Here is a 14,647-nt window from a genome sequence, read left to right on the forward strand (position 1 = left end):
AAAAGCTGAAAAAGTTTCTTAATTCATCAGTAGCAGTGTATCTTCTCTGTACAAACAAATGGGGGTGGGTAGGGGTGAGGTGGGGATAAAGGGCAGAACTGAGATTTGATTTTCTCAGGCTATGAGGGTTGTTCAAAGGTATTTTGGGGAGAAATGGTGAGATTCAAGCACCAACAGGTTTAGCTGAGAAGTAATGTAATTTTAAGGTCAATTCCCTTTGTTGCAAGGAATTGGTATTCCTTAACTATTGCAAAAGTAGCCCCAAATCCTCAATGTTTTCTAAAGCTTGTGAATGTGACTTTAGCTCATAGGGATCTGTCTCATTTTACCTTCATTAAACTGGATTTACCAATGATTTGGGGGTTTGTAATAGTGGTGCAGACGAGTCATAAGCTGCAAGAGCAGTGAACTGGTTTGGGAATGTACTGCAGAAGAAAAATCCTGTTTGGATATAGATGACTTCTTAAGCAGCAGATGGTTCTTCCACATTTGTGTGAAATGTGAAAATGATGAAAAGGAAGAATGGGATTTTTCTAACAGTTTTGCTGCTTTTCCTTTGCTTCCTTGTAGATGGCAGTGCTGTTGAGACATGCCTCTGCAGTTGTGCAGTAGTGCGTGCGGTGGGTCTCTTCCTGCAGTGGGCGTGGTGGTCATTGCTGAGGGGATGCCCTGACTAAGATACAGCTCTTGGCAGCTGGAAGCTGGTTGTGTTTTGCTATGGGTGCTGTCGGTCATCTTTAGTAAGCCCCAGGACTGAGAGATGAGGTTTTCGCTTCTGCCCTCTGAGGTAATCTCCTCCAGCTATACGCATATTGTAGTGTAAAAACACGTTCCCGGTTCTGGTGCACCTGATGTTATTGTGCTAACCCCTGTCACTTGCATGGTTTTTAATACTGTGGTACAGTCCAGGATGAGTATTCATGTGAAATTCTAGGTGTTCTGCCAGAACATGATTAATTCTGAATTGAACACAACCCCAACAACCTTTCCTCATTTATGCTCTTGAGGCTACATCTTAATTGCGCTGAAGTGCATAGTTTAGGGTCACCTCTAGTAAAATTACCTTGAGGCCACTCAGTCCTCCTACTTGTCTTTTTTTATAGTTTTTCTAGGTTTGAACAACAGAGACTTGGCTTTTCTGAAATGCTGTATTGTATATACCTTCATTACAGTATAGGTAAGTTTTAACTATAGCCTAGGTCTGCCCTCCTGCCCCCAAAGGAAGCAGTTGCTGGAATTTGCAGCAGAACTGGCAGGTGGCAGGAAGGGAATAGAACGCTTGGGCAGCGTGAGCTGTTTGCAATGCGATCATTTGCTGGCTGTCCTGTTCCCAGCTGCTGTGCCTTGCAGTGCTGGGCATTTGTAAGGAGGTTTGTACAGATCTTTAACTATGCTTGAGTATACTTCTGGCTTAAAAAGTATGGTTTCTTCCCCATGTTGTGTCAGTTCTGAGAGGCTTTATTTTTTGCCTGTTTTATAACGGTTTCTAAGGATTTCCCCAGCGTTGTTGAGCTGTGCTCAATATTAATTGTATTGGCAACACTAGAGCACTAAAATGTTTGAACGGTTCTTGAACAGCACGTTGGTTAACGCACCTGCATGCAGGCTGGGCTTGGCTCGCTTGGAAAGGAAGAGAGAAGAGATTCCTCGCTGCCTGGTGCATCCATTTAGGTTTTGGGCGTTTTTTCAAAACTGAGCTATGATGTTAAAATGGAGAACGCACATAGTTACGGTAGCTTTTTCAGTTGTGCCCATGAATATCTTCTTGGGGCGATGGCCAGCAGCCGACAGAGGAGGAGGCTCACAGGAGTGTGCCACAGGACAGTGAAACTATTACTCAGCAGTGACTGAGCTGCTGGGGCAGTGGAACAGCTCCTGCTGAATCTAAGAGATCAGCCCAAAATACTATTAAAATCTGTAGGTTTTGTCCTAAACATTGTAATTCCTCCTTTTTATAGGTCTGAGCCTAAATACCTCAGAATGTTAACCTTGCAAGGAAACATTTCATACCTTGCTCTGCGTGTCTCAGAGGCTGGTATAAACTGTGCTTTTACAATTGGCACTATTTTGCTAAAGTAGCAAAAGAGCTGTTTGTGTGAGATGGGCAGCAGCACAGTGCTGTCTTGTACAAGGGGATCTGTGTGTAAAGCGTGTTCATGCCAGCCAGAGTGCCTCAAGCACTGGGCTTTTCCCAGCTGCCTTTGCTGTCCATTTTCTTTTCAGGTAGTCTTTTGCTTAGTTAAAATACAGCTGCTGGGCTTTAAGCAATAAAAAGTCCTTTACTGGACGTAAAGTTTAAAAACAGCTCAGAGGCATAGCATGTGTGAGCTGTTCCATGCCTTGTAATGGCATTAGGGGATGCATGACTCATACAGTAGTTTTTGTGCCAGAGTATTCAGCAAGCAGCTATCATCCTAACATTAACTCCAGTGAGGAAACAAGTATTCGTGATGGTGATGAAGACAAATCAAAGGCAGCTGAGCCAAAGTATTTCCCTGGTCCTTGGGCAGATGCTGAACCTGGAATCAGACATGATAGAGATTGGACAAGTTTTACAACTCATCCTCAACTGGCATCAAATCCGTTTGATACAGCAGCTGCTCTGTGAGGTGACTGTTGTGCATGTAACAGTTTTATCAGTTGCTTACCTTAATGCAATGTTTCAGGTTTTTCTGATTTGCCCCATGCTGCTCCCTTACTAAAGCTGACAGAGTTTGCGAAATGGTTTTGTTGGACGGGGCAGTTCATATTTTCCAGGTTGTAATCTGAGCTCTCCCTTGGCCTTGAGACAATTAACTGTAAAGGCCTTCTATCTGCAGAAGACTAAATAGGGGAGGGGGAAATAAGCTTGCAGTTCTGTGCAGCAAAGTCCCTGCGTAAACGTCAGTACTCAGCCAGGAAAGAAAAAGCTTTTGGTCTCTGGACTAATGCTGGGGCAAGCTCTGTCCAATGCGTTCCTCAGGTGTTAGCAGGTGGCTCTTGGGTGACATGAATGTAGGAAAGGCAGTGAAAAAAGTTTCTGTGATTTCCCGATAGTCTGCCTAAGCCCATCCAGGTCTTTGTATCTGTGTGGGGAGTGTTGGGGTAGAAAATGCAATCCATGGGCTTCCCTACTTGTCTTCTGTCTATGCCCTTTGGTATTTTACAAAGGGAGAATTGCAACTGAATTTGAGATCTTGCAGAAGGGGAAACAATTCAGATGAACTGCTACTTAAACCTTTTGTTTCAGTCATTTAGTGAGACATAACGATTTCTTTTTTTTTTTTTGCAAATATCAGTGAACACTGACAACGGAGTTCTTGTTTTCCAGTAATATCAGCCCCATAGCTTCAAGTTGATTTGCTCTGTTCTGATCTTACCACATTGTTACCCATGCAGAAAACAGTCATTGACAGCTTAAACTTAGACGACTGGAGTTTTTTCCTTTCAGCAAAGTTTCTTTTGTGCTTTGTCATTAAGCAACATGGGGACAGTCTATTATGGTCTAGATTTTGCTGCAGAGGCTATAAAAAGGGGCAGGGATAGGAATGTGTGGATTAAGAATTTTGCCCTGGATAAAGGAACTCCTCTGTGGCACAAAACTGGCAGATATTAGGAAGATCTAGCAGGATGATGTGCTCCCTCAGGGAGATGGTATGCCAGTGGCACAGATTAGAACAGCTCCAGTCCACCTGGGCTGCAAACTCCCTCTCTGACTCCACTGCCATCCCTGGCTTTTGGGCATCCTCCCTTCCACACACAAAGCAGAGATGAGCTGCGGAGGGAGTGTGGCCACGTATTTCCCTGCAGCAGGCTGTGGATCACACACAAAGGAGGTTTGAGAGCTTCACCAGGTGTGTGTATCATTTCCAGATATGCTCTGGAAGGGCTTAACAGCTGGGCCTGTTCCCACCTCCTTCCTGACTGAAATGATTGGATGCTAATTCCAATGCTTGCAAGAGCGCATTTTCCAGGTGCTGGCCTCCAGCTATCATCTGCTCACACAGTAATAAAATAGTAACATAGAAAACTCCAAGTGGTAAACACATGCAGAGGTAGACATTTTGCACTGCGGCAGTAGGCAGCGTGTCCCAAATGGAACTCCGCTAAAAACCACAGGCGAAGCAAGGTAGAAACCAAGAGTGCCTTGCCTTTTCCCAACAGTTGGTATTGTGTTTATCTGTCATGTGTTTAGGATCACATAAAACCTTCACTGTGTTTTCCTGTACAGCTGTTCATATCTGCCCCAGCAAGGAGGACTTAAATAACACATTTGGAAAAATAAATAGACTTCAGCTGCAGGGGGATGTGGCATGAGGTGGCTTTTGCACTGAGCCCTTTCGAGAATTTGTTTCTTTTATCTAGTGGTGTGAGATGTGCAAGAGGAAAATTACTATTACAGAAGATGTTCTTGTGCCTTGCCACAGTCCAAAGCGGGAAATGCCATAGTTACAGTAGTTCTCTGTAGCTGTCCTGATTAGAAAGGTTACTCTTAAACCATGGTAGATGTTTTTGAAAGTGTTGATAGCAGTTTTCAGTATTCAGTTTGATGTGACTGTTGCTCTCTCTTCAGTTTAGGAGGACAAAAACCTGGTATTTTTGTTCATATGGTTAATTGTTATCTATTACTATGGGTTGTGGTATAAGTAGGAAAAAGGAACCATGTGTAACTATAACACTGGACTGGACTGACGGGAATTTTTTCTCGTTAAACTCATGTTCCATAGGCTAAAATGTCACTAAAGAGGAGATATGCTTTGTTTTTTTCCATTTGGTGAAATCCAGGGCCTGTTTATTCTTTGGAGACAGTTTAAAAAAGAAAAAATCCCTGGAACACAGGGGTTTGGTTACTGCTAGTAGAGCTACAAAAAAAGATACTTTATTACTTAGAGCATTCCATGCAGAAAATTGCTTTTCTGGCTCACTTGGGAGCCAGGAGCTCTGCTGTTTGCCTGCCTTTGGCACATACTGTATTCTTGACCCTGCTTATTTTAAACTTGGAACTGACAGCAAAGGTGTCCTCCCATCTCCTGACTTGGTTAAAATATTGACCTAACTTTGTGCCTTGTTTCCAACAGTGGCTAATGACAAATGATTAGAAAACAGCTTAAGAAATGTAAGATCTGTAGTGTGGTCTTTCCTCTGCGACACCTTGTCAGCTTTTGGCAAAAAAGCCTGCACCTAGACCATTGTGTTTAATAGCTACTGATTGACCTGTGTCCATTAATTGGCAAGTCCCTTTCTGAACAAATTTATAGTATTGGTCTTAGATGTTCTCATAGTAATTGAATTTCCAGCATAAACAACGCATTGAGAGAAGGCAGTTCCATCTATATCATCCTCTGTAGTAGCTTCCCACAAAGAAACCTGTCTCAGACTGAGCCTCCTCTTCCAATTCAGTCTGGTGGCAGACATGTCAGAACTACCACTTAATAAAAGAAGGTGGAGAATACTAATCTTTGCTTTAGGTTTTCTGTTTTTTAACTATGCTCTCTACCAATCCTCTTCACAGCTTAGTTTGCATCTCCCCTTCTGTTGAGTTGTTCAGTTGCTGAGTACTGGAAATCTGGTTAACAACTTAATTTCTTCCACCTAGGGCGATGCAAACCATACAGTATGTAAACAAGTCTTGCAATTTAGCAGACTGTGCCTTAAGAATGGAATTATAGAAGCAGAAAATCTGATTTTGAATTAAAAGAAGCAACTCTTTCTGATAATTAGCAGCACTTTTCCAAAACCGTACCAGCTGTCTCCCTCCAAGTGCACCTCACCTCATAAAGAGGACCAGGTTTGTTTCAAATGCAAGCCTTGTTTTTTGACCCTAGTAATAGTTGAATCACGAAGTCCAGATTTCACTTGGCAGAGCTGTCCATAGTTACTGTGTGCTTTTTCACTTTGCTGCTGCTGTAAGTTCTCTTTCAGTTAAAAATAAGCAAATTCAAATGGCGTATACTTGCAAAGGAACCTTCTCTCCTGTGCTTGTGCCTGTTGTTAGCTCTTTTCAAACAGCCCCACGGGTTCTTGATTACTTCAGGAACCTTGTGACCTAACAAATGAAACAGCCATAAACAAAGCCAGCTTAATTTCTTCACGTCAGGCATTTTGCCATGGAAAGTCAGTGTTAGCTGGCTCAACTCTGTTGTCAAACAGAAGAGGTACTGGGAGAGAGATGACTCATCATGTAAACTCATCTTTTTCTGTCATGCTGAGGGAGCTTTATGTTCCCCTCTCTCTGGGCTCTGCAGACCGGGAACTGCACCAACCCAACCAGCATGGCCCTGGGTGCAGGGCAGGTTCACTTTGAAGCATAAGGTGTGTTTCCATGGGGGCAGCTCTCCAGGTGAGCACATGCTTGTGTCTTCATGCTGCCTTCTTCCAGGGGTCAGGCTCCCTCCTCCATAAAAAAAATGCTTCACAGGCATTTGAGGTAGCTACAGTAGCTCTTTCTTTTAAAGCTGACCTTCAAAGGAATAAATGCTGTCAGCTGGATCCTGTTTTGTCTACTTTGTGCTATATGAAGAATGGCTGAAGTGAGAGAGATGTTTAAGGATGTCCTGATTATTTTTTTTCTTTTCTGCTTGCTCTTTATGTCACCAGTTAAGATATTATCTAACCTGGATTACAGAATGGCAGGCCGGAAAATGTAGCAGAAGTGTGAATTCACAAGAGTAAAAATTGGATCTGCTTGATAGGAAGGGTCTTTTTTTTTTTTTTTTGTGATTGTTCTAGAATAAATTAATTCATGGTGAAGCTTGCAAAAAGGAAGGAACTACTGTTACTGATAAATACCAATATATACAAACCCCTCACTTTCTCGTAGGTATTCATTTTACTTTTTAGGGAATCTGATCTGTTACTGGAGCCTGAGTTTCAGGTTCATAGAGTTTCTGCGTTTGAGAGTCTGTGTCTGCAAAGGAGTAAAAGCCTGACCCTGGTGTAATTGCTACAACTCTCCTAGGTAGAACTGTTAATTGTTCTCTGCCAAAGAAATGTTGTATCATACTTCGATATATCAAGTTGCCTCCTGAAAAACTTAACTCCTTCCTAGACAAATTTAGAGTAAGATAGAAATACTTCCAAAACCGATTGTGCTTTATTTGTGCACAAGTTTTACCAATAAGGGAAGTTTGTTTAATATCCCTCATCTTGCCTTCATAAAATTACCTTTCATACATCTCTACTGTAATTTATTAATAAATGTTTTCTTAAGCTTACAAAAATGCCAACCATTCCACATAATAGCTTCTTTAATATACATTTTTTTACATTCTAGGGGTAAGGGGGACACAAATCTTTCAAGAATTGATAGAAGACAAGCTCAAGTAACAGAAAATTCCAGCTATAATCTACTTTCCTTTGAAAAAAGGGGGGGAAGATTGTAAGATTTATAGATACACCAAGTTTGCATTTTATTTCAGTCCTCAGGTTTAACTGAAGTAGCTGTATTTGTTTTATGGACCTAGATCTAATGCATAGGCTGCATCTAGTATCTTTATCTTACATAAAGTTTCTTGAGAGACCTGTAATGTAGTGGTAAACTCCGTGCACAAGATTTGAAAGCTAAATGTGAAAACTGGATGTGACTGCTGCTGAGTCATGCTGACAGCTCAGCCTGGTTAGCTTTAATGAAGGTTCAGAGTGGAACGTGGCATCTTTTTGAGCACAGAGAGAAGACCAAGGAAGTCCTGCAGGCGCTGCTGGTGCTCAGTTGTGCTTGTTGCTGAACCTGCTGTGTGAGTCTCTGAGCTGACAGTAAGGGAAAGGATTTGGCTTCTGGTCCTCAGGTTTCTGGTACTGTAAGTAGGGCTTTGGCTTTTTGACTCTGTGCATAACATATTATTAAAACAATCTGAACAGTTCCTTTGCTGTCAGATATCACTGAGGGTGTAAGCAATTTTTCATTGTCTTCAGGGATTGTGCCCAAAGTGCATGGCTTGTTGTTGCTCTGTAATTTTCCCTAAATGTGATTAGGCATTCTTGCACTGGAGGCTGCCATTGCTGCTAAGGGACTCTGGGAACACCTATAGTATACTACTAAAATGTGAGTGTACTGTGAATGGATGAGCTTATTTTCTTCTTGTAACCAGTCAGGTTAAAACTCAGTCATGCTCATGGAAAGCCAATGGAAAAGGGACATGAAACCACAAGACAAAAGTGTTTTCTCCTCCAGCCAATCATTTGTGGTATCTGTCACAGGATGGCCTTCTGCAAATGTACATCTGCCATAGGAAATGGCTCCACAAAAAAAGTTACATAGTGACAGATGTTCCATGTCTTTATGTGGGTTTACCCAAGGGAGGAAGGATGTGCTTCCTGTTCGCTGACTTTATGGACACAATTTATTTAGGGAAAAAAGATGTTGTTAGTGTGTGATAGTTCATATCCTATCAAGGATAGAGCTGTTTGCACTTTTGGTATGAGTCACATGGGACTAAGCACTGCGTAGTGCCAATCACTTGTTTCATCCTGTTAACTTATGTTAAAAGTACAGCTGGATTGCTCTCTCACCTACCTTGCTTTAGTTATCTGGCCTGAGATGATATCAACTAAGATTGCATCTTTTCTTACAACCAAAGACAAAGGCCTGCTTTTACAGTCCACGTGGCTCCTGCCAGTCTGGAGCTGTACAGCAGATGACGGATCTGATCTGCAGCTGCTGTCAGTATTTTGTGAAAGTCCAGATTTCAAAGTCACCTGGCTGCCTGACACTACCAGTCTTCTCTTTGGATATATTCATTGGATCTGACTTCAGCTTTATTTACCACTAGGCTTGTTTTACTGTTCCAAGTAAGGGTTAGCCCCTTGCTACAGCAGAACATGTGGTACTTGTCAGAAAGAGACAGCCTTTAAGGCTGCCAGATAACCTGACCAGCCTGCTCCTCTGCAAACAATTTTGTGGGCCCTGCTGATAATGATAAATCAACTGCACTGAAGATGATTAGAAGATGCTGATGTCTGTAGGGGAGCAAGGCTCTTAGTGGCAGACTAGCACTGCTCTGGCGTATGACTACCCTTAAAGAAAAGCACTTACAAACTTATGAACATTTGCAACATCTTGTTACTGATGATGGCACCCATCTGCAGTTTTTCTGCTGTCACTGTATGTTATCAAGCCCCAGATGCTCGTTATTTCATTCTCATCAGAATCACTGCTTTGGTTTGCAAGCCTGCAAGAAACTCTCCATGGCTCTTTGCAACAAACTGAATGATACTAAGCTCCTTCCAGGCCAGTCTGGGTGATGCTTATCAAAGGGATACTCCTATAGATCTTGCCTGTACAAGAAAAGGTGTCTGTCCCTAGTACAAGGCACCTGGTCGAGTGCAGCTGGGTCCATGGAGCTGCTGGTTCCATTAACTCTGCTCCATCTGTATCAGAAACTGATTTTTAAGCCTTGCAGGACTAATATAAGCTTTTTCATTTAGGGATTATATAGACCTATAAGGTTGTGCTGGTGCCATTTTGCTCTTTAAAAATTGTATTGTAGATCAAATTTGAAGGGACTCAAGTATTTTAAGACTGTCATTCAACCTCGTACAGCTAGGCCAAGTTTATATGGCATGCATCTATAATGAAAACCCTGAGAAGAGCAGAGATCTGTTTTCTCATTATAATGACAGCAATAGAGAACCTATGGCTTTAGATGAAACCTGTCAGGTTTCACCACTGCAGGGAGGTAAGGAGAGCAGCACCTTCATCCTCCCAGCAAACCATGCAAATAGAAAAGCAAAGACTACAAAGCAGAAGAGGCTGAAGGGAGGATCTGGGTCTCAGGAGGAGACAGCTCAAAATGGGTCAAACGGAGAAGCACTGCGTGTCCTGCAAATATTTGCTGTGATGAAGCATGGGAAGGCATAAAAGCAGTCTGAAAATTTGAGTATTAGCCATCTGCAGAAAGAGAGAAGGGCAATCAGAGTGCAGGTATTGCTTTTTTCTCTCTGGCTTTATTGCTAGAGAGCCAAGACAGGTAACGGTTGCAGGTGAAGCTTACACCTTCCCCTGTCTCTAGGGGATGTGGGCAACCTAGCACCCTCCTTGCATTGCTTTCACTTCAGTACAGCCCTGCTCCTCACACTAAATTCTTGTAGAACATCTGTGGACTGTTATTGCCTGCCCCTGCCCTTCCCTGAGTAATTTTTGGAGGAGAAATGGATCAGTTTTGCTTGGCATGACTTTGATGTCTGCTGCCTTTAAATCAGCTTCATGTGATGGGACACTCAAGTGGCGGCAGCTGGGAAATGGCTTAGCTTCAAGCATGACTGGAGTTCTGTGACCCAAAGAAGGTGGTGAACCTGTTTTGCTCTCTGGGTGGCAGAATGCCATGCGTTAAGGGAGATAGAACATAGGTACGTGGGAGAAGCCCTTACTCAAATAGTTAATACACCTAAATGTGAAGAAAGAGGGTTTGGTGTCAAAGTATATCTGTTACCCATGGTTTGATGCAGTCAGCATGACGTGTATTGCTAAACCTTTGTTCCAGCTGTCATGGGCACCTAAGTTTCCATGATTTTTTCATTGGCTGCTGCTGCTTTTGAAAATTACTGCTTCTGACATGCAGGAATATTTTTTTTTTTCAATGTGAGAGTGAGCCTGCAGGATGGGAGTGTTGATAGCACACAGCTGACCACACTGTGCCAAGAGCTTTAGTACAGCAGAATTTCAACTCTTGGCTGCAATGGTAGTTTGAAAGAAAAAGGATCAAACTGGACAGCTCTCATCAAGTCCTCTGATTCATAATTCCTGAAGAGATTCTTGTCCTAGTCTACTTTTGCTATCTAAAGGAAAACACATACTTTCCCCTTTGTATTTAGAGAGCAGGCATGGATTAGGCTTGCTAAGCAATAATCAGCTTTCACTGGTTTAAAATTAACTAAAACAGCACTAGGGTTTTTTTCTCTCAGCTAGTGGCAGTAGGGCTCAGAAAGTGTCTGGAGGAGGTGGCTCAGGCTTTTGTGGCAGGGTGAAGAGAGACATGACCTGCAACAAGCTCTTTCCATTGCCGGAGGCATGGGGTCCACCCTCCTCCTGGCTGCCAGGATGGCTGTATGGGAAGGGTGAAGTCTGGGCTGTGGTGGGAGGGAGGGAGAGGTGTCATCCTGGTGGAGATGGGAAAGGATGTCCTAGAGCTGGTGGAGGACCTGCAACAGCAGGTGTCCTGTGCTGCTGTCTGCCATCCTCGACCTATTCCCCTGAAGAGAATGTCCTGTTGGCACTCTCCTCTTTCCTATACTGCGCTGACAGTGAGCTATTGATTTTGACTTGTAATTGAAACAGGTATGTTGGAGATTTGAAGCCCCTGCCCATTGCAGTGCATAAGGACACTGAGAGGCCTTTGCTGTCTTTGTTCCTTCACTCCGCTGCTAACATGCTAAGAGCTTCAATGTTTCTGACAGAGGATGCTGTACCGTAGCTAGACTGAGTGTTTCTTGGTCCTTCTGAAGGCTTACACTATGAGCTCACCCTTACTCCACAGGCCCATGAAAAGGAAACATGTTCTTGTTACAGGACTTGACCCTTTGTCAGTGCATCCTTTTAGCTCTGTGTAACCACGTTTGTATCACTGCCCATGGGCTCTGTATGCCAGCAAAAGGAGGATGGAGCCTGTGTGTGCCCCAACACAGCTGCTCTGTGAGGCTGAGGATGTTTGACCTTACTTTGTCTCCTCTAATTACATTGTTTTATTTTGTTGTCTGGGTGTGGGTGTTTAACACACCTACTATCTGGAACCCTGTAGTGTAACTTTAGTGTGTATCTCCAGGCTCATGTCACACTGGGTTTGGATTTTGTTTCTTTTTTTTTTCTCTTTTTTTTTTTTTTTGTTTGGCAGAACAGTAGCTAAAGTTTTCCCTTTCCCACTATGGAGCAGTTGGGCCAGTGACCTCCTCCTGAGCAACTGAGATCCATTTTCCATGTTAAAACAGTGACAGTGTAATAGCTTACAGTGTAGCACAGAGCTGTGCCCAGCGGGCAACACTCGCATTCTCGGTTTCTTCTGTTGCCCCAGTCATGCTGGGAGATGTAATGTAAGGCTAAAAACCTCCACAGGGTGTGGAAGGCCTGTTTGTGTGTGAAGCATCTTTGAATCTCCTGTTAGACAGCACTGAATAGTAGCAGGCTGTTTTCCTTTCCTAGCATTAGGGGGAGCACAGCTGTCAAGAGAAAGAGACTACATGGTTAAAAAGAAAAGATACAAACAGAAGAAGTTCTGAACCTTATGAGTCCAATTTAAACCCTGTCCCTACACTATGGTCTGTTTAGAATCGCCATGCCACCAGTAACAAAGCTTCTGCAGACACCCAAGATTGCAGGACATTGTTGTTGGAGACATCAGGCAAAAAGGAGGAGTAGAACTGAACAGTCTGCTAATTTTTCAGTCACCTAGAAAGAAGCAAATATAACTGAGTGGCATTAGCAATTGTTGAAACCTTGTTTGGCATTCCAGAGGCCTTGTTGACAACAGTGCTACAACAGCCATTCAGGAATGCTATTACACCACCAGCACTGTCTCTGAGATGTTGCATTTTATAGACTATACTCTCTTGTTTTAGCTTCCAGTGGTGTCACTGGTGATTGTATACAGGGCCTTGGCTACAGAGGAAAATATTCTTCTCTTGTTCTAAGCCCTTGGCTCTGCAGATTGGTTTTGTTTTGCACTTTGGTAGGAACATTACCCAATGAGCTGTGTGGTAAAACCTCTCCACCCCCAGCCAAAATCACAAAACTCCTGTTGATTTGCTTGGAGCTGGGATTTCATGTGTGGGCTCAATGTTGGTAAGCCTATGTAATTCCTCTACCCCTGCTGGCTTGTGCTTGCTTTCTCTGCTCATGAAAAGTACCTTATTGATCAGTTCTCTTTAAACCCGTAACAATACTTCCTGGCTACTCTATGAGCAAGGCTATCAGAATCAGTCCCTGTGTGCATAAAAGGTACCAGATAATGAAATTCAGGGCAGATATTCTATCAGGGATATTTTACTTCATATGTTTTTCCACAACTCAGCACATACTTTAATCATTGGAATGGACAGACTGATTGATTGCTTGGCTGATTCCCCTAGATTCAACACCTAAAAATAAATGTTTAAAAGTTACATAATCTCAGAGCTAAGGCTGCAGTCTGCATGTTCTTTGGAAGCCAGAAGTCCAAGTTGTAATGTATGCTTTCCAGTGACATGATCAGCTGGATTTTGTGGGTGTTACTGTTTTGATTCTATCAGGTTCACAGGAACATGTTGGCATCCATGCATCTCAAACTAGCCCATTCTGTACACATTCTATTTTCCTCTTCAGGAATATACTGCTGTTTGTATCACCAAGAGAAGTGAAAGACAAAGTATTTAAGAAGAATGATTCATTCCAAAGGGAAGAGCCTAGGATGCCCAAAACAGGCATGCCTGGGTGGCAAGCAATGATATTGCTAGCTGAATGAAGACTAGGCAAGGAGGACAAATTGTAAGTGGTATGTGTGGATCCTTCCTTGGTAGTATTACTCAAGAGGAAGTTTCTATGAGACTTGTGGTGTTTGCAGTTCTTCCAGAAGTCAGGGAAGGAGAAGTGGGAGAGAATTGGAAAGGGACTAAAGAGGGAAGAGTCCTGGGAAGGGCAAGGAAGGCCAGAAAGAAAAAATGTTTGTAGCCTAGCCTAAGGAGGGCATGAAGGCAATGCATGCCCCGGAGCGACAGTGCCGTGAAAGCTACAACAGAAATCACCAGTGGGAAGGGATACTCTTCTTTCCCCCTCCTTTTTTTTTTTTTTTTTTTTTTTAATTTAGTTCAAAAGCATGGTAGGAGCATGAGGCAAACTGTTATTTATGTAGCAGGGAAGAGACACATATGAGGACATCTGTTTTAAGGAGCTGCTTCAAAAATAACCACAGGAGAGGAGTGTGTTTGCAGAGCTCAGCAGGCAACCTGCAGAGTAGTAGAAAGTAAGACAGCAGTGGTACTCTGAGTGTAGACAGCCCCAAATGGCTACAGGATTGTGTACATTTGTACTCATTGCCAAACCACCCCACCCTGACCCCAGTGGGTGTTTTAAAAATTGAAGGAGGTGCTGTTTCCATATTTTCTGCCCAAGAACGTTGATCCCTTCTCTGTTGCACTCCTTCCTGACTCCTTTTTCTTAAGTCAGCAGCTTTTAAATTCCAGTTTCAAATCTTTAAAAAATAACCCTGTTACAACGAATATCCAAAACGTATGGCAGAGGAATGCAGAGTTGGATGCTACTCCATCCCAAAGATGAGGCCCTGTTCACCTGGGAAAAAGGAAAAGCAGACTGAGAGATTTTGAAGCAGGATGCTCATGTCTAGCATTCTGCTCTACTCTCTTACTGACTCCTGAGTACAGGAACAAGCAGCAAACCTGGCCACTGATTTACTGAGGTGCTGTAAGAAAGTCCATTACAGCTTACCCGTTGCTTCAGCTTCCCAGTGGGTAAAACAGAGAAGTAAAAAGCACAGCTTTTCTCCTCATTTTCATTCTAATATCTGTCGTTTCAGACAGCTCTGAAAGTGTTGTGGTGTAGGATTTAACATAAATATCTGGTGTGTTCCATCAGTGAAATGAGGGACAAAGCCAGATGGCATGAGGCAACCATCCCACTGGGGAACACAGTGTTGCAGGCACTGGGCAGTTAATTCCTCCTGTTAGCCAGGTGAGAGAGCGTGTTTGG

Source organism: Haliaeetus albicilla, chromosome 1 (assembly GCF_947461875.1).
Source record: "Haliaeetus albicilla chromosome 1, bHalAlb1.1, whole genome shotgun sequence".
Taxonomy (NCBI): Eukaryota; Metazoa; Chordata; class Aves; order Accipitriformes; family Accipitridae; genus Haliaeetus; species Haliaeetus albicilla.